This window comes from Xenopus laevis, chromosome 2S, assembly GCF_017654675.1.
Source record: "Xenopus laevis strain J_2021 chromosome 2S, Xenopus_laevis_v10.1, whole genome shotgun sequence".
Lineage (NCBI taxonomy): Eukaryota > Metazoa > Chordata > Amphibia > Anura > Pipidae > Xenopus > Xenopus laevis.
Window position 1 is genome coordinate 9,312,408 of NC_054374.1, and position 19,386 is coordinate 9,331,793.

The window sequence follows — 19,386 nt, forward strand, 5'->3', positions numbered from 1 at the left end:
TTCGAAGGATTTTTACTTGGATTTGCACTAAATCCTTCGAATTCGATATTCGAATTCGAAGGATTTACCTTCGAGGGTCGAATTTGAGGGGTTTATTAACCCTCGAAATTCGACCCTTTGATAAATGTGCCTCTTAGTATGATGTAGAGAGTGATGTTCTGAAACAATATGCAATTGTTTTTCATTTTTTATTATTTATTTTATTTTTAAGTTATTCAGCTTTTTATTCAGCAGCTCTCCAGTTTGCAATTTCAGTAATCTCATTGTTAGTTCAATAATATGTCAAGTATGATCACTATAGGCTGCTACATAGTTCTGTGAATGGTTCTGTAAATAGAATGTGAATAATACACGGGTCCAGGACATTCATTTGGACAACTACATGAAAATAAAGTACTTTGCTGCAATAAAAATGGCATAAACTCAAGGGATGAAACATAATTATGTCTCTTTATAGGTCCCTGGTGAGGCCTCATCTGGAGTATGGGGGCAGTTTTAGACTCCAGTTAAGAGGGATATAAATGAGCTGGAGAGAGTGCAGAGACGTGCAACTAAACTGGTTAAGGGAATGGAAGATTGTCAGGGTAGACTGTCATGATTGGGGTTGGCTTCGCTGGAAAAATTATGCTTACAAGGATCATTATAGACAGATAGTGGGTAATAAAAAAATCAACACACCAGAGGCCTCCCCTTCAGACTAGAAGAAAAGAACTTTCATATGAAGCAACGTAGGGGGTTCTTCATAGTCAGGACAGTGAGGTTGGGGAATGCACTGCCGGGTGATGTTGTGATGGCTGATTCTTTAAGAGGAGCTTGGATGATTTCTTGGACAACCATAATGTCCAAGGCTATTGTGATCCTAAGATTTACAGTTTTGACAGATATTGGTATTTATAGTTTATTAATGTGAGTGTAGGTTTGTGTGCGTATAGGGGCACTGGAGTTTGTTTGATGTGGTTGAACTTGATGGACTTTTTTTATCCCAACTCAACTACAGTATATAATAGGGATGCACCGAATCCACTTTTTTGGATTCGGCCGAACCCCCTGAATCCATCGCGAAAGATTCGGCCAAATACCGAACTGAATCCGAACCCTAATTTGCATATGCAAATTAGGGGTGGGAAGTGGAATTTTTTTTTTCTTATGCAAATTAGGATTCGGTTCGGCCAGGCAGAAGGATTCGGCCGAATCCGAATCCTACTGAAAAAGGCCGAATCCAGAACCAAATCCTGGATTCGGTGCATCCCTAGTATATAACTATGTGACACTTCTTACATAACAGTTGCCTCCACCAGTGCCCCTGGAATAGGGTGCAAAGATCTGGGCACATTATTACATTGAGCACTAAATATTGTGTCTTTTCAACACAGGGAGGCACATTTCAAATTAATTTGAGTTCTTAAAAACTCCCCTAAACTAGGGATGCACCGAATCCAGGATTCGGTTCGGGATTCGGCCAGGATTCGGCCTTTTTCAGTAGGATTCGGATTCGGCCGAATCTTTCTACCTGGCCGAACCGAATCCGAATTTGCATATGCAAATTAGGGGCTGGGAGTGAAATTGTGTATCTTTTTGTCGGAAAACTAGGAAGTAAAAATTATTTCCACTTCCCACCCCTAATTTGCATATGCAAATTAGGGTTTGGATTCGGTTCGGTATTTGGTCGAATCTTTCGCGAAGGATTCGGGGGTTCGACCGAATCCAAAAAAGTGGATTCAGTGCATCCCTACCCTAAACTCACATATATTCGAAATTTGACCAATCGAAATTTATTAAAAATATTTTTTTATCATTAACATTTTTCTCACTCCAAATGCATTAAAGTCAATAGCCATCTTTTGTTATGGCGACTTTTTTTGACTCAGCGGCAATTTTGTCTTGCGACTTTTTTCTCTCGTCGAATTTTTTTTTGTCCAAATGCATTAAATTCAATGGGTGTTTTTTGTTACAGTGACTTTTTTTGTCTGGGCGACAATTTTGTCTTTTTCCGCTATGAATCCACTTCTGGCGAATAAATTCGCTCATCACTAGAGATTACAGCTCACTTAAGGCGTGTTACTGTAAATTTCATAATAAAGTCTTCTTGTGTAGTCTATAGAAATTATTGGGAAAAAAATCGGTATAAATGGACAATATTTTAATGTGGCTCTTTAAAATAATCCACATTCTCATAATTATATAACGCAAACTACTATATATCTTGAAGGCAAGGAAAATGTTCTACTGTATCGTACGTACTGTTTAGACATTCTTGTCAGAATGTTGGGAATTGAACGATCTCCATTTCTCCTGTCAGTCTGTCAATTGACTGACATATTGGTGTACAATAATGCCTTGGAAAAGAGGCACCTGAAAAACCTCCTTGTTATAAAACACAGAAACAGGCACATGTGCCCTAAGGCTAAGTCTGTGCTACCTGATACACAGTGCACAAACACTATCTATTATTTAACCAAGAAATATTGAATTCTAAATTATTCTGTAAAAATATTGTATCGGAACTGGTTCAGGGACCAAAGTCAATGATGGACAATCTCGGTAAAGCGCTCTGCAGTGTGTTGTGCTGTGTAAATAAAGGCTAATTTATATTATTATATTGAATATTCCCATCCCCACCTAATAAATCTCATTCCATTGTAACTTGATAAAAAAAAGTTACTTGTGAAATGTTCCTATCTGGACTCATGGTGCACCTCTACAAGTGATCATCAAGCATTATTGAGAAATTAAAAATATTGGATTTGGGTATTTGTTACAATGCAACCTAATTGTATGAATGAAATATTGATTTTAAATGTTAATTACTATTATGCTTTAATTTATTTTTTTTAAATTCTGGTATCATTTGTTAAGATATATATATATATATATATGTATGTGTATGTATATATTTATTTATATGTACAGCGGGCAAAGCACTGTACAGCAAAACAATAATTTAGTAGTAACAAACAAGGGGTCATTGGAATAAAAAGTTACAATAAGTGCATTATTAGAAATACAATTCACATAAATATAAAATATAGTTAAAATACAGATTGAGTGCTCAGTTTCAAGGAGACAAAAGGATTGAGGACCCTACCCCGTAGGGCTTACAGTCTAAATGGGAGGGTAATTTACAGACACAATTCGGAGGGGTATTAAAGTGCTGCAGGTTACAGTTTGTTACACTGTTATATAAGTGCCAGTTCCCAGTTCAGGTGTTATCCACGTGCTCCCAGAGGTAGTGTTGGAGTTTCGTTTTAAAAAAAATTGAAGCAGGATTTTCTCTGGAGAGATTCAGGAATGGCATTCCAAATATAAGGAGCCGCAAGAGAGAAGGGTTTGATACGGGAAACAGCAGTTAGTAGTGGGGGGTACAACCAAGCGGTTGCTCGGAGAGGAGCGGAGGTTTCGATCCAAATTCAATTCGAATTATCAAATACAGCCTATTCACCCGAAGTAAAAAAAATTTGATTTTTTAATAAATTTCGGTTGTTCTTTTTTTATTCGAATTTCGAGTTGACGGGAGTTTAAAATAACACCCGACAACTCGAAATTCAATCCTTGATAAATCTGCCCCATAGTGTGTTGAGTGTAAAGACGACGTCACACGTGGGCGTTTTTGAAAACGAGCGTAAATACACCAATGTACATGATAATGTGCATTTTTGAGTCTGTCGTTTTCTTTTCCCAACATGCGTTTCTGTTTTTTCTCATTCCCCACAATTTTGCCAAAAAAAAATGGCTATATGTGCACTTCATCTAGCGAGAGTTTAGCCGCCGTATTGAAAATACGTGGCGTATTTCAGCAAAGTGTTTTTTCAAACCTGCAGATCCCATAGAGTTTAATAATATGTCGTTTCCTGGACATATTGGCGTTTCTGCTGAAAAATGAAAATACTGGCATCTTGCGGTAAATGTTATGCGGTATGCCCATAATATAGACGTGGGACCCCTTATCTGGAAACCCTTATCTGGTTGCAAAACCAATATAAATGTTTGAATGATTTTAAACAGATTTAAGGTATGGAAATCCAAATTATGGAAACATCCCTAATCTAAAAAACTCAGGGCCCAAGGATTGTGGATAATAGATCCCATTCTTGTATACACCGACACTGATTTATTTGTCCAATGTGACAGGTGTTATTATTTTATATAAATGTCCACCCAAATGGCCTATGGGAAAGCTCCGGCAGGGAAGTGAGTCTGTGACAAGACAAATGTTCACTTTATAAAGAAACATAAAACTGTCATTATGAAATGTAGAATGATAAATATTTGACACACCTTTATGCCTGGTGGCTTCTATTAGTGCATGTGACACAGTTTGCTAATTCCTACGAGGACGTGCTGAGCGCTGCATTTTATTATCATACCTACAGCTTCTATTTAGGGAAAACGCTTACTTTGCAATTTTCTGTGAAAACGAGTAAAGATAAATATGTTTTGCGATAAAATGTTTATCCATGCATCTACTGGGTTATAAGTTAAGAATTTATATGTTAATAGCGGCCATTGACAATGCCCCACCCAGTGTGCAAATAAAAATAAAAGTACTTTTCTTTGCACTTGGCCCACCGCGTAGGGCATTATGCACAGTTGCAGGTCTCTGCACTCCAATTTGAAGTGCAGTCCGATTTAAAAAAAAAAAATTCAAAATACATGAGTTAATTGTGCTGCTCCAGCAGAAACCTGCATTGAAATCAGTTTTTCTGAGCAAACAGATTTTTTTTTTATACTTAATTTTGAAATCTAGACTAGACACATTGTCAGTTTTCCAAGTGCCCTTAGTCACATGACCCTGATAAGCCTCAGTAACTCTTTACCGCTGCCCTGCAAGTGGGAGTGATATTACTCCCATCCCCCCTCCCGCCAGTAGCTCAGCAGATAACAGCTCCCTGACAAAATATAACAGCTCCCTGTTACATATGAGAATACTCAAGCACTCAATAGTAAAAACCCAAGTCCCCCTGTGACTCCTTCAGTTATATTGAGTAGAAGAAACAATAGCTTATCTTAAAGCAGTTCCATGAAGTTCTGGCTCTTTCTGAAAGCAAAGGATCAGGCACAATGATCTGAACGGCTGCCTACATGCCAATATTACAGCTAAAAAATACATTTGTTGGTTCAGGAATACAATTGTATTTGGTAGAATGAATTATTCGTAATGTAAACAGTGTAATTTAGAAATGAAAACATAACAGCTGGATTTCAGCATAGAAAATGGCATTTATTTATACTTTTTGAAGAAACAGGTAACTGTGATGGGTATATTAGGGGTTTCTGTCTTATGTGGGACTCTTTATCACATTTTGGTTTGGAAGTCAGAGTTCCCCTTTAAATATGGGTCCTGTATTTCTGTCTGCCTGCTGGGCTGTGGTTAATGGTCCCTATGTCTTGAAAATCCTCTAGTTGCTAGGGTCTGGTACATGTATCTTAGTGACCGCTACCTGTTAGCTTTGATATACTGTAGCAATTGGGGCTCTTCCTTTTTGGCCTCTATCCTCTAACCCAGGTGGATTTGAGCTGGGGGATCAAGGTGTCAACAAGGCCTAGTAAAGAGTCCTGCCCTAGAGGGACAATTCTTCTAGAGAAGTGGGGGGATCAGGGACCCCATGTCAGTTACAGGGCAAGTTTCCTACATCCTAGGAATGTAACATAGTGAGAAATAGCTAGGAAGAGCAGCTTTGTTCTCCCCCAAAGGTTTGATAGCTGGAGGCAAACCTTTGTTCTAAGTAGTGATGTGCAAATTTCTCCAGTTTCGATTCGCCAAAGAATTTGTAAATTTACCACGAAATTCACTAAATGGGAAAACCCTGCGAAACTCGAAAATCCCGTGTCGATTTTAGCACTGGCGTTAAAGTCAATGGGCGTCTAAATAGTGTTGACGCACCCCAGTATTGACATGAGTGACTTTTCCGACACGCGTCCAAAAAGTTTTGACGGCAAATTTTTCGCTGGATTTTTGCAAATTTATTTTCCAGAGGTGAAAACGCGGAAATTTGCTGCAAGTTTGTGCCTTAACATATGGTGATGTTTTTCTCCAATCTTTTACACAGCATGATAAAAAAGGTCCCTTCGTATATTAGACCACTAGCTGGTAACCTGAAGGTGTATCTTAAACCTACCAAGCGACTCCACAGTGGTGACCACTGACAATTTTTGCAAACTGCTGGTAACTCCATGTGCTTTACAGGCGTGCCAGGCACTGGCTGCCTAATATTTTCCCAACAGGTACCGACCTTGCACCCGTCCTGTTCCGACCAGACCCAGTCACAGCAGCACAGATAATGGGCCTCTTGTCTCTCTGGGTACACCCATGACTCTGATTAATTGTTGTATATTTCCAAACTTTTGGGAGTAGCCAAAAAGGGGGCCTGTGGAAAGTGTATCTTAGTGGGCTCAAATCTCATTAATCCACCACTGGTTTTGGGCACCAAAATCCCCAAAACCAATAAATTTGCATTAAAATGGCTCCAAGCACTATACGACAGTTGCCCTGAAACACAGCAGTGTGCGCAGCTTAAAACGCTATTTTAGTATAGGATAGTTTAATTTACTTAATAACTCTCTCTTCCATGCTAAACCATCACTAAACCCGGTGCTGTCAACCACTCCCCCCAACTTTCCACTCTGTCCACCCGAGTCTCCCATCACTCTTATGCATTCCCCCAATTTCCAGTGATTTGTAGGCAAATATCCGGCGTTCTCACCGTGGATTGTGTGGCTTTGGGAGAGGTTCTGTGTATGTGTGTGATGCAATTTCCGATGACATCACAAACCCGGAGAAATTTTGGTGCTGCAAGTCCCCCGACAGGAGGATTTCACAAGTTGACAGCTCTATAAACCAACTATTGGCACAGGCGCAGGCATATACAGTGAGAAACAGCCGTGATTATACAATCATCTCATTATCATAAATAAACACCCCTATGACCTATAGCTTTATTATCTCTTAGACACACAGCTAAGCTCATAAAAAAACATGACAGACAGATACCAGATTTTGCCCTCTTGCAATTGCAAAGGCCTCCATTCAGTTTTGTAAACTCTTCTTAACGTCTCACTCGTCCCTCATTTAAATTCTACAATTGGAAAGACAGGGTTGGTTTTGTTTTATTTTTCTAACTTGTCATGGTTATAATTATTGTTGTCCAGTTGCAAAGCAAAGTGATTCATGTGGTATGCTTGACAAGTAAATTGCAAATAATATTATAAAATCTAAATTAGTCAGAATGGAATATTCAGTGATTAATCTTTACAACAACCACCTGTCTTTACTTTACTGACACCAAGAAAACGGGTTGTTTGAATAAATTTCTTGGTTACCCAATGGTAGGGGTGATAATTAATTTAAACGGAACATTTAGGGGCAGATTCACTAAGCTCGAGTGAAGGATTCGAATGAAAAATACTTCGAATTACGAAGTATTTTTTGGGTACTTCGACCATCGAATTGGTTAAATTCGTTCGAATTCGATCGAAATCGAACGAAATCGAACGATTCGAAGTAAAAATCCTTCGACTATTCGACCATTCGATAGTCGAAGTACTTGCCCTTTAAAAAAAACTTCGACCCCCTACTTCGGCAGCTAAAAGCTACCAAAGTCAATGTTAGCCTATGGGGAAGGTCCCCATAGGCTTGCTAACCTTTTTTTGATCGAAGGATTTTCGTTCGATCGTTGGATTAAAATCCTTCGAATCGTTCGATTTGAAGGATTTAATCGTTCGATCGAACGAAAAATCCTTCGATCGTTCGATCGCAGGATTAGCGCTAAATCCTTCGACTTCGATATTCGAAGTCGAAGGATTTCAATTCGAGGGTCGAATTTCGAAGTATTTTTTACTTCGAAATTCGACCCTTAGTGAATCTGCCCCTTAATAAGGCAAACATATGTGTCATTTGTTCCCTATGTTCCCACGTAGATTGCAAGCTCTTGCTAGCAGGTTAATCTAATCCCTCTATTTCAAATTATTGTATTATTTGTTCCTTTACTGCACGCCACCCTTTTGTTAAAATATTATTATAAAATGATGCCCAATTTGCTGAAGCTATTTAACTTATAATGGTAACAATCCACTTAACATTCAGGGGCCGATTCACTAACTTCGTGTGAAGGATTCGAAGTAAAAAAACTTCGAATTTCGAAGGGTTTTTTGGGCTACTTCGACCATCGAATGGGCTACTACGACCTTCGACTACAACTACGACTTCGAATCGAACTATTCGAACTAAAAATCGTTCAACTATTCGACCATTCAATAGTCGAAGTACTGTCTCTTTAAGAAAAAACTTTGACCCCCCTAGTTCGCCATCTAAAAGCTACCGAAGTCAATGTTAGCCTATGGGGAAGGTCCCCATAGGCTTTCCTAAGTTTTTTTTGATCGAAGGATATTCCTTCGATCGTTGGATTAAAATCCTTCGAATCGTTTGATTCGAAGGATTTTATCGTTGGATTGAAGGAATAATCCTTCGATCGTTCGATCGCACTTCATTCGAAGTTGAAGGATTTTAATCCCAGTCGAATATCGAGGGATAATTTGTGAATCGGCCCCTCAATGTTATTAGTGCAATGTTTTGACATTTTCTAGTGTAGGTTGGGGGGAAATTTTAATTATATGTACACAAGTGATCCCCAACCAGTGGCTCGTGAGCAACATGTAGCATTTGGATGTTGCCCCCATTGGCCTCAAAGCAGGTGCTTAGTTTTGTATTCCTTGGAGACAAGTTTTTGTTGCATAAAAACCAGGTGTCCTGCCAAAAAGATCCTCCTGAAGGTTGATGGTCCACATAGGGGCTACCAAATGGCACAATCACAACAGTTATTTGGCTCCCGACACCTTTGACATCTGAATGATGCTCATATTTCAAAAAAAATAGGTTGGGGACCCCGGATGCACCCAAAACCAGATAAAAACTACAAGAACAGAATCATCAAATACCAAGAATACCATAAGTTCACTGATGGGAGCCACGATAACAGAAGTTCCTGCAGTTGTTTAGGTGCTGGAGCTTCATAGGTAATTACAGTCGAGCAAACTGTAAATTATGATTTAGTGGACAACAATGGAGGAAGAGCACTAGTCTTAACTCAGCAACTTGCCCAAAATTCCACTGAGGATGGCACAAAACTTGCAGCCATAAAGTCAATGGGCGTCCAAATAATTTTTGCCGTAATTTTTATGCGTGCGTCAATTTTGGCCTCCAATTTTTCAATGCAGTTTAGCAAAAACATTCGCAGGCGGCGAAACAAAGAAATTCGCCACAAATCCGTGGCTGCCGAATTTATTCGCCCATCACTAGTGGTAAGATTTACAGGGAAATCTCAACTCATCAGTGAATGTGCAGTACAAGGTCTATAAAGTGTCTGCACACAGGGCAGCCATCAGGGGGGGACAGGGGGGAGAGTTGTACTGGGCTCCGAGGGTAAGGGGGCCCGGCGACGCCACACTTACTTGATTAGCCGGGCCCCCCATCTTTCTAAGAGCTGCTGACTTTGGGAAGGCATGGACGTTTAAGAGGCCCTGGCCACCAATTTTCTTATAATGGGGGGGGGGCCTGGCCACCAATTTTTTTTTCTCATGTGGGGTCCTAGCCACCAATATCTTTTTATTTTTTATTAACATGTGGGAACCCTAGGCACCAATTTTTGTTTTGTTTTTTTACTGTGTGGTGGGGGGCGGACCTATGGGGTGGGGAGGGCGGACCTGTAGGTGGGGCTTGTGGTGGGCCCAGCCCAGGGGGCCCAGGAAATTTTGTCGTATGGGGCCCTGTGATTTCTAATGGCGGTCCTGTCTGCACATATTATAAGTAAAGTAAGTTACAACACACCCATGTGAGTTTCAGCAAGACAAATGATCGCTCTAAGCAATGACAGGTTTGTTACTTCATTTTTTCCCTGTATTGTGTTGCAACTTCATGCATTCCAAATTGTGCCATTGCCAGACTTTCCCAGTACAGACAGATTAAGCAAATCAGCCGGGGCTTTAGCCATTGGGACTTCCTAGAAAGCAGATAGCTATGGGACGAGCCCACAAATACATGTTTTGCTGTTGAGCAACGTAGCGGCTTACAAAGAATGTATACATTTGAAACTGATTATGTGGATGAATGTTCTGAGTCTTTTCACCGGCTTTGCAGACTTGTACAAAGCATTTCGAAAGGGCAACAGTGACGGGAACCATCTGCCGCATATAGAAAGTTATTTGCTGCACATATGGTTCTAGACTTTTCAAATGTAATTGTAAAATGCCCTGTTTTTTTCCCCTTTATTACCTCGTATTTTACGGCTTAATACAAAAACATGTGCAACGTGGAGGTGTTGAATGTATAATACACTTCTTTATTTATTTTTAAATAAAAGTGATTCTTATACAGGATTTAGTTGAACCCAATACATATGTATTTCAGCAAAGCCTTATGTTTAGAGAGGACACAATGACTTACTCTCTAAAGGGGACTTTAAAATGAATGTGGTGGTGGCTCTCCAGTTGCAGAACGTGCCAGAATAATATCCAAGACTCTGTGCTTAAAGGGGAGCTATTACGAAAATATAAATTTATTATAAGCTTCAGCATACTGAAATAAGAAACTTTCTAAATACAATCAATTAAATGCTCTGTACTGTTTCTGAAATAATCAAGTTTATCTTTACTATCCCTCTCTCAGCATCTGTTTCTCTTCATTCTCTCTTCATGCAGCAGTTGGGTGTCAGATATTCATTGACAGTTAGATCCAATATATCTTATAGGGGGGCTCCTTTTGCCTAGAAGATGTATTAGAGCTCACTCTATTAAACTCACCGGACGTCATGTCTCTCTACATGCAGAATTTGTGCAAAAGGCAGTTATTTTGTTAGATTTTGTTTGAACTGAAATCATTTATTTGAGTGAGCTCTAATTCATCTGCTAGGAAAGGAGCCCCCCTATAAGATATATTGGATCTAACTGTCAATGAATATCTGACACCCAACTGCTGCATGAAGAGAGAATGAAGAGAAACAGATGCTGAGAGAGGAATAGTGAAGATAAACTTGATTATTTCAGAAAGGATGCAGAAGATTTAATTGATTGTATTTAGAAAGTTTCTTATTTCAGTATGGTGAAGCTTATTTTAAAAAAAAAATTCACGATAGTTCTCCGTTAAGGTTCAATTTCAAATCCTGACTGCATTTGTAGGTTGTTTGAATGTAGAACAATTTCTGGAAAGCTAGAGGCTCTACTAAGTCTAAAAGGCTATTAGGGCTAATAATTCTAGCGGGTTTAGTGACCACAATGGTTAGTACTACTTCCTTGTACCACTGGGGTCAGTCTCATAACATTAGGGAGCAAAAATAAGTTCTTCAGGTCCCTAACACATGGTAACAGGAGTAGTTTGCACCATTAGCAGCCCACCTCCTTTCCCTGCACATGCACACTTGTGTTGTGTTGTATGGTAATATACAATAATAGGGGGTTGTGGGAGCACTCAAAAAGCTAAGTTAAAGTATAATTTAAGTGTAAGGGAAGTGCTATTTTCCAATGCACTTCCCTGGTCCCCTGTTTCACAAATAATTCAGTATAAATGCAAGAGCATATGTTGTATGGTAGTTACACAGTGAGTGCACTGGGTGCCTTAGTTTAATTCTAGCCAGGGCACTAACTTCCAGGAGTTTCCATGTTCTTTGCATGTCTGGGTGGGCTTTTGCTGGGTAGTCCTGGGATTTCCCATACTCCAAAAACATATATGCTGTAAATGCAATAAGGAAGGACTGATAATAATAATGCATATTGCCTAGTACTTGCTAACTCTGAGGGTCAGTATCGGACTGGGATACCAGGGGCCCACCAGAAAAACTCCGTCTGAGGGCCCACTTTCCAAACTATTATACCTCCTCTCCTCACTCAACCTCTTTATTATCCTAGTCTCTTCACATACTATACTATATTCTTCCATTATTAAGCCTCTTTGTCCCCATGAAGAAATAGAGAATGACCATGAAATAGGCTAAATGGTTAGAAGCAATAGGCCCATTGACACCTGGGCCCACCGGGAGTTTTCCTGGTATCCCGATGGGCCAGTCCAACACTGCTGAGGGTTCCATTTGCCATCTGCATTAGACGTTACTTTAAACTGTACTCCCAGCCGATTACATATAAGATTCTTTATCCGGAGTTCCTGAGACCAATGCCAAGCAATAAACTGAAAAACATTGTAATGTATCCCTGAGCTGTAGAGTTAAAACCATATCTCCTCTGTTTCCTCCTCCCTTCAGTTCCGGGTCAGCAGCAAAAAAGGAGATGGAGGGGTGGGAGACCCAAAACCTGTTCCCAAATCTGACAAAAAAGCACAACCCGGCATTGGATTTTGCCAGATTAAGGAGTGGGTTGCTGATTCCCCAGAGTCCCAGTTGAGTGCTCCGGATACTCGGATGCCATTGATTATTCCCCATATCTATATCAACTTGTAATACAGAGAAACCATATGAAAGTCCTTTGTGCCACACTCAGGTGTAGTTTCTTTACAGAATAAAAAAGCTCTGCATGCATTTACATGGGTTTCAATTAAAATAAAATGGGATCATACTTTTCTTTTTGTTCTTTTTGGAATTTCAGCCTTTGCTTGCTCCCCAGAAATTCATCCTGCAGGGTTTTTTTACGTTATTTAGATATACCGTATTATGTCTTCTTTAAACTCCAGCCTCTGTGACTATTCATTTCATAGGAAATTTTGCAAATTTAGGTTCATGTATTTAAAGAATACAGTTTGCCTCCGTAACCTGAAGGGAGCCTGGCACAGACGTGTGGATATTTTCAAACAGAAATCACTAAAGCTAAAGAAATCATAAACACTCCACAGCTAAATGTATTGGTTGAATGCAAATCTAATTACTTATATAATAACTGGCAACGTGTCTGGAAATGCTTTGCACTTATCACTATAACACCTTAGGACAGAACTATTAAAGTAATGGCAGTAAGGGGCTGATTCACTATGGGTCGAATATCGAGGGTTAATTAACCCTCGATATTCGACTAGGAATTAAAATCCTTCGACTTCGAATATCGAAGTCGAAGGATTTAGCGCAAATACTGCGATCGTATGATCGAATGATTATTCCTTCGATCGAACGATTAAATCCTTCGAATCGAACGATTCGAAGGATTTAAATCCAACGATCGAAGGAATATCCTTCGATCAAAAAAACTTAGGTAAGCCTATGGCGACCTTCCCCATAGGCTAACATTGACTTCGGTAGCTTTTATCTGCCGAACTAGGGGGTCGAAGTTTTTTTTAAAGAGACAGTACTTTGACTATCGAATGGTCAAATAGTCGAATGATTTTTACTACGAATCCTTCGATTCAAAGTCGTAGTGGAAGGTCGAAGTAGCCCATTCAATGGTCGAAGTAGCCCAAAAAAACCTTCGAAATTCGAAGTTTTTTTACTTCGAATCCTTCACTCGAATTTAGTGAATCGGCCCCTTAATGTAATGTCAGCTGTGATCATTTGGGAACAAGGGCAAAAAAAATTGATGGATTTGGTTCTATAACTTGCTGGCGGCTGTTTAACTTCAGAAAGTGACACTTTTAACCTGTTCAATACATTTCCATTTATGAGAAAGTTGATTTTCTGTGTGCGCTTGAAAAATGTGATCTCATATGCCGATACTTTCTATTGGATAATGTGGGTTGAATCCCAGGTTTCCTTTATTTTTTTTGCCTTAATGAGAATGGGAAAGGGCACTGCTGCTAAATCAATAGAGAATTTTTGCCCCTAAAAGAAAGGCACAAGTGAGAAAACATCCTTAAGATAAAGCCTGGCTGATAAGGCTGAAGAAAGACATCTATTAAACATTTATCTCCTCCAAAGATAGAACAGAGGGAAACAGATACAGGACAATTCCAAGAGCCACAATTATTCTCGGTTCAATTAAAAAAAAAAAATAAATAAAGTGTGCCAGGACTTTCTATAGTTAGGACAGGATTTCTATTAAATGTTCCAGCGCTTAAATGATTTTCCTGGATATTTTCATTTCAAACAAGGACAGGGATTCCTGATTCTTAGCGGCAGCGGATGGATCACCAAGTCCCTGACCCCTTTGCACTGCCGAGAATTCCCACACAAAGATCTTTTTCATAATAAATTCAGCCTTACATTTTTTCCACCTGGAGATGCTAAAAAAAAAATAAGTGTGAGAGGGGAAAATCCACTCCCATCCCCATTTGTGAATGTGAATTTCGCCGGTACCTTGGTTGAGGTCTCTTTATAGATTAATAACTTGTGAGATGGAGCTGAACTATAACTTTCAGTGTGCCGCCCAACAGCTGACGTTTAACCACATCTGGAGGGAGCTGTAGTTCTACAACATCAGTAGGTCTTAATTAGGACCTAAAATGTTTATCTGGCTTAGAAAAAAAAAAATTGAACTTACCATGTGATCACTGAAGTACAGTGGATTGTCAGAGAATGCTGCTCCATTCCAGATTTTTTCAGCAGTCGCTTTCTACCGTGCAGCTCAGAGGGGCCCTCCTTCTCCAAGAGCTCTGGCTTATTTGCCTGTCATTCAATCTTAGTCTCACTGTGTGTCTGTCTGTGTGTGTGTGTGTGTGTGTCTGTGTGTGTGTCTGTGTGTGTCTGTGTGTGTGTGTCTGTGTGTCTGTGTGTGTGTGTCTGTGTGTCTGTGTGTATGAGTGTGCAGACACTTTGCAGCAGTTGCTCAGGCAGTTGTCACTGTGCTCGGTGATCCTTGTTCCATAGGGAGAATGACAAAAACTCTGTATTCCTTGTTACTGGTTAGTCTTGTCTTGTGAGTTGAGGACTGAGCAGAAAGCAGAGAAAACTGCCGGCAGCTCCAGGAGAGACAGAGAGAGAGAAGAAGAAACTGCGCATATTCTCAAGTCTCTCTCTTTCCAGGCTCAGTTCACCTCCTTTCACAAAACTTTGGAATGTGAAAAAGGGAGGACTCAGAAAGGGGCCCCAGTCAGACAAGCCTTTCTTAATGAATTAGCTTGCAGGCATTACTTGTGACCTGGGGTCACACAGCAGAAGTGTGTGAAGAGTGGTCCTTTAAAACAATCAAAATCTGCTCCTTTTACCTTTTTTTTTTTTTTACTGTATTTGAGGCAATCCCACCCCTTAAATAATATCATTATCGTTGTGTATTTATATAGCACCAGCAAGTTATAATAATTTATAAGAAACAGGGGTCTTAACAAGCAAGGGTTATAGGGGCAAATTAACTAAGCGCCGAAGCGCCGAACGCTAGCGTCAATTCGGTAGCGTTGGGCATTTTCGTTACTTCGCAAATTCACTAACGAACGCTGGCGTAGATTCGCTAGTGTTACTTCGCACCCTTACGCCTGGCGAATTTTCGCTACGGACGTAACTACGCAAATTCACTAACTTGCACAGTGTACTGAACGCTACCTTTTACGCTAGACTTCCTTCGCCACCTCAGACCTGGCGAAGCGCAATAGAGTAGATAGGGGTTGCTTCAAAAAAAGTCAAAATTTTTTCTAAGTCCCAAAAAACGCTGGCGTGTTTTCTACATTATGGGTGATAGGCTGAAAAAGATCGAAAAAACTTTTGGGGCTCCCCTCCTTCCCCCCTACATTTCCTGACTCATGGCAACTTACCTAGACAGTGGGCACATGTGTAGGGCAAAATAAAAATTTTATTTGATGTTTTGAAGGTTTTCTAGGCATTTGTAGTGCTGATACGTATTCCTCCATTGAAATTTGAATTTGGCGCCGTATGCAAATGAACCATCGCTAGCGAAACTTTGCTTCGCTTGGCGAATCAACGCTAGCGCAACTTCGCAAATTTACGCTACCCCTGTGCGCAACTTCGGATTTTAGTGAATTTGCGGAGCGCTGGCGAAACTACGCCTGGCGAAGTGCGGCAAGTGCGGCGAAGCGAGGCGAAGTTGCGCCTGGCGCAACTTTGAATCTTAGTGAATTTGCCCCATAGAATCAGTGGGCACTGTTCGCAAGAGCTTACTATCTAAACAGTGGGGTAACTACAGAAGAAGCAGATCCTACGGCTGCAGGGGATATAATGGCCCTAATTTCAATAAATATTGGTAAAAAATCTCAATCTCTAGACATTTTGTGGGCCTGAAAAATGATTTTCTGTGGGGCTCAATAATATCTAGTTACACCACTGTATCTAAATGAATGAAATCTATTCTAAACCCCATTTTACAGATTGATTCTGCAGTCTGAATTACAGATAATATTGTCTGCGTAGTGTGAGTAGTGATGGGCGAATTTATTCGCCAGGCATCTATTTACGGCAAATTTCCTAATTTCGCCGCCACAGTGAAAATTCACCTGCAGGCAAAAATGTATTTGAACAATGCTGACACTGGAGACAATTATGACGCCAGTGACGACACCCATTTACTTTAATACGCTTCGAATTGTCGCCGGCTTCAATCTTGACACCTGTAAATTGACACCAGTGTCAAAATTTGCGTTTTGTGAATATTTCGCTGTTTCGTGAATTTCGCAGGAAATTCACACATTTTTTGCGTAGCGAAACAGGAGAAATTCGCCCATCACTAAGGCGCAGATTAAGGGTCCAATTTCGAAGTTAAAAATACTTCGAAATTCGCCCATAGAATGGCTTTACTTCGAATGTCGAAGTCGAAGCTTTTTTACATCGAATTTGCCCATTTGCGGTCGAACAGATTTCAGCGATCAACCGAACAATTTTACTCGACTTCCAAAAACTTAGAAATATGCTCTGGAAGGTCCCCATAGGCTAACATAGCACTTCAGCAGGTTTAAGTTGGCGAAGTATTGAAGTCGAAGTTTATATAAAGAGACAGTACTTCGATTATCGAACAGTCGACTAGTCGAACGATTTTACTTCGAATCGAAGGTTGAAGTCAAAGTCGTAGTAGCCTATTCGATGGCCAAATTATCCAAAAATTATTTCGAATTTTTTATCTTTGAAAATTCCCTCGAATTCACTTCGACCCTTGATAAATCTGCCCCTTAGTTTGAGCCCTTCTCTCCTTGCCTACCAGCAGAGGTGTACACTGAATGCAGGCAGAGTCCCCAGCACCAATTCCACCTCCATAGTTTTTGTTTTCCGGTTCTGGCATGTACCACAGCTTTCTTGCTGCATCTGAGATGGCCATGATAACGCAAATTAAGTGGTGAAACTGCATTTTACTAACAGTGCACATATTTCTGGATAATAGGTCCCATACATGTATTATCTTTTTATTGATATAACACCAACCTTTTAGGCTACACAGTAGTTAAAATATGCTTCCACATGGATTAGAGGTGACAATAACACCAAGGTTCCCCTGCATCAAAAAATAAGGAAACAGTGCAAACCAATTTAAAAAATGGCAATTACTTTATTACATGATATTTAATTGTAAAAAAAAAGAACCCAATGCGTTTCAACCCCATAGAAGGGAACTTTGTCAGGGGCATACGCAAAAAAATGAATGCAGGCATGTGCCCCTGATGAAGACCCCCTCTATGGGGTTGAACCACGTTGGGTTCTTCTTTTTGCGATTAAATATCATGTAATAAAGTAATTGCCATTTTTAAAAATTGGTGTGCCCTGTTCCCTTTACTTTTTTCTGATTTAGATATTAGGGGACTGTCTGGCAGCACCACCCCCCCCCCCTGAACACCCAGCCCTTTATTAGTTTATTTTATGATGTGCCAAACTAATGCACTACCCCTGCGGCAAAAGGCGCAACTGCGCTTGATTCGGAGTAGGAGACAGGAAGGACTGAATGGCCGAAAGCGCAACTATACAGACTTGGAGTAAATAATTAGTAAGGAGGGCCAGATATTGTCCAATTCACTCTAAACTGTATATAAGTTGTACACAAGCCCTTGAGTATTACTGAATAAGCCAAATGAATAATAATAAAACATAATGCATTACAGATATTGCACACTGGCATTAATGATCCTTTCCACGCTGCCAACAACAAAAATGTTTACGCCCTTGGCTCTCTGAAACAAAAAGGCTAAAGTTACTTCACTAGATTGGGACGGGGAGGGTCACATGTCATAGCATAGCGGGGTTTTAAATATGTCTTATGTTCTTTTGGTGTGTATATGGAAGTCACCTCATCCAGTCTCTTAGACTGCTGTACTGAGATTTTCTTTATAGGTAGGTGTAGGTGCTTTAGTAGAATATGTTGGCCTACTCCAGGACAGTAAAGTGAGTTGTAGGTTACAACAGGAAAGCTTGACCTTATTATAGGGTATTACTATCTTGAATAAGTGCTCTATCTGGTGTACAAGTATTATACAGTATATTGTTACCTAAGACTACAAAGAATGGCAGCTATGACAGGCCAAGTGAGGTGCCCATTATAATTGTTGTCAAGAAATTGAGCTAAATACACATATATGCAAGAATCTTCGAAAAAGACCTCAAGCTTCATCTTTCCCCCATCAAAGAGTTCAGTGCATAGTGTGTTGGTTGATGTGGTTGTATTAGACTGAAACTAGAAAAATATCAGTTGACATTATAATGAGTAGGCGCCACCAATCTCGTTTTTTGACCAGAGAGGGCCATGACCTAGACCAGTGATCTCCATCCAGTAGCTCATGTTGCTCTTTGACCCCTTGGATGTTGCTCCCAGTGGCCTCCAAGCAGGTGCTTATTTTTGAATTCCTAGCTTAAAGGCAAGCGTTAGTTGCATAAAAAATGGTGTACTGACAAACAGATCCTCCTGTTGGCTGCAAGTCCACATAGTAGAGGCTACCAATACCCAATCACAGCCCTTATTTGACACCCCCAGGAACTTTTTGCATGCTTCTGTTGCTCTTCAACATTATTTTATACTTGAGTGTGACTCATGGGTAAAAAAAGGTTGGGGACCCCTGGCCTAGACCATCCTGACTACTGCCCATTCCTGAATAGATTAGGTGAAAACTATAATCAATGGATCCCTCTATATCTTCCTATTCATTGTGGTAGAGTAACAAAACTGCACCCATTGGGATAAATAGGTGGTATTTATCCCACGCTGTCTAAAAGGCCACAATATGGATCAGCCAGAATTCAACCTGCTAGGAACTGAATAGGGTGCTTCAATTGTATGACTGCAGCATTGCATGTTTCTTTTGAATACATGGCCATTTCCCCAAGAATTGATTCGCACCCATTATCTTCTCAAGTAGCGTGAGACAATTTCACTTGTTGCTAACCATGCATACCAATTTCCCTGGTAGAATGCAAGCTTTGTGCCTTAATTATTCTGTTGATTTTCAGTTCCATGGAGGGCATTTCATTGAACAACCTCCTTGTTTAGAACCTTGTTTATTCTTCCATTGCTATTACCTCTCACAGCACTTTTACTGCAGAAAACTGTTGGGGTTTTCTTAACATTTGTGAGCCTTTATTGTTTTTCAAATCAGCTAGCTATTAT

The 19,386-nt window shown here is 40.1% G+C and overlaps 1 long non-coding RNA gene across 1 annotated transcript in view; it reads right to left on the minus strand.

The window, feature by feature from the left end:
• LOC108709202 overlaps nucleotides 1-14,907 on the minus strand; it is a 211,807-nt gene extending 196,900 nt beyond the window's left edge. Inside the window, exon 1 of the long non-coding RNA XR_001934589.2 lies at nucleotides 14,401-14,907. This is a non-coding gene — a long non-coding RNA (uncharacterized LOC108709202). The remainder of the gene's footprint in view (nucleotides 1-14,400) is intronic.
• Nucleotides 14,908-19,386: the final 4,479 nt, after the last annotated feature.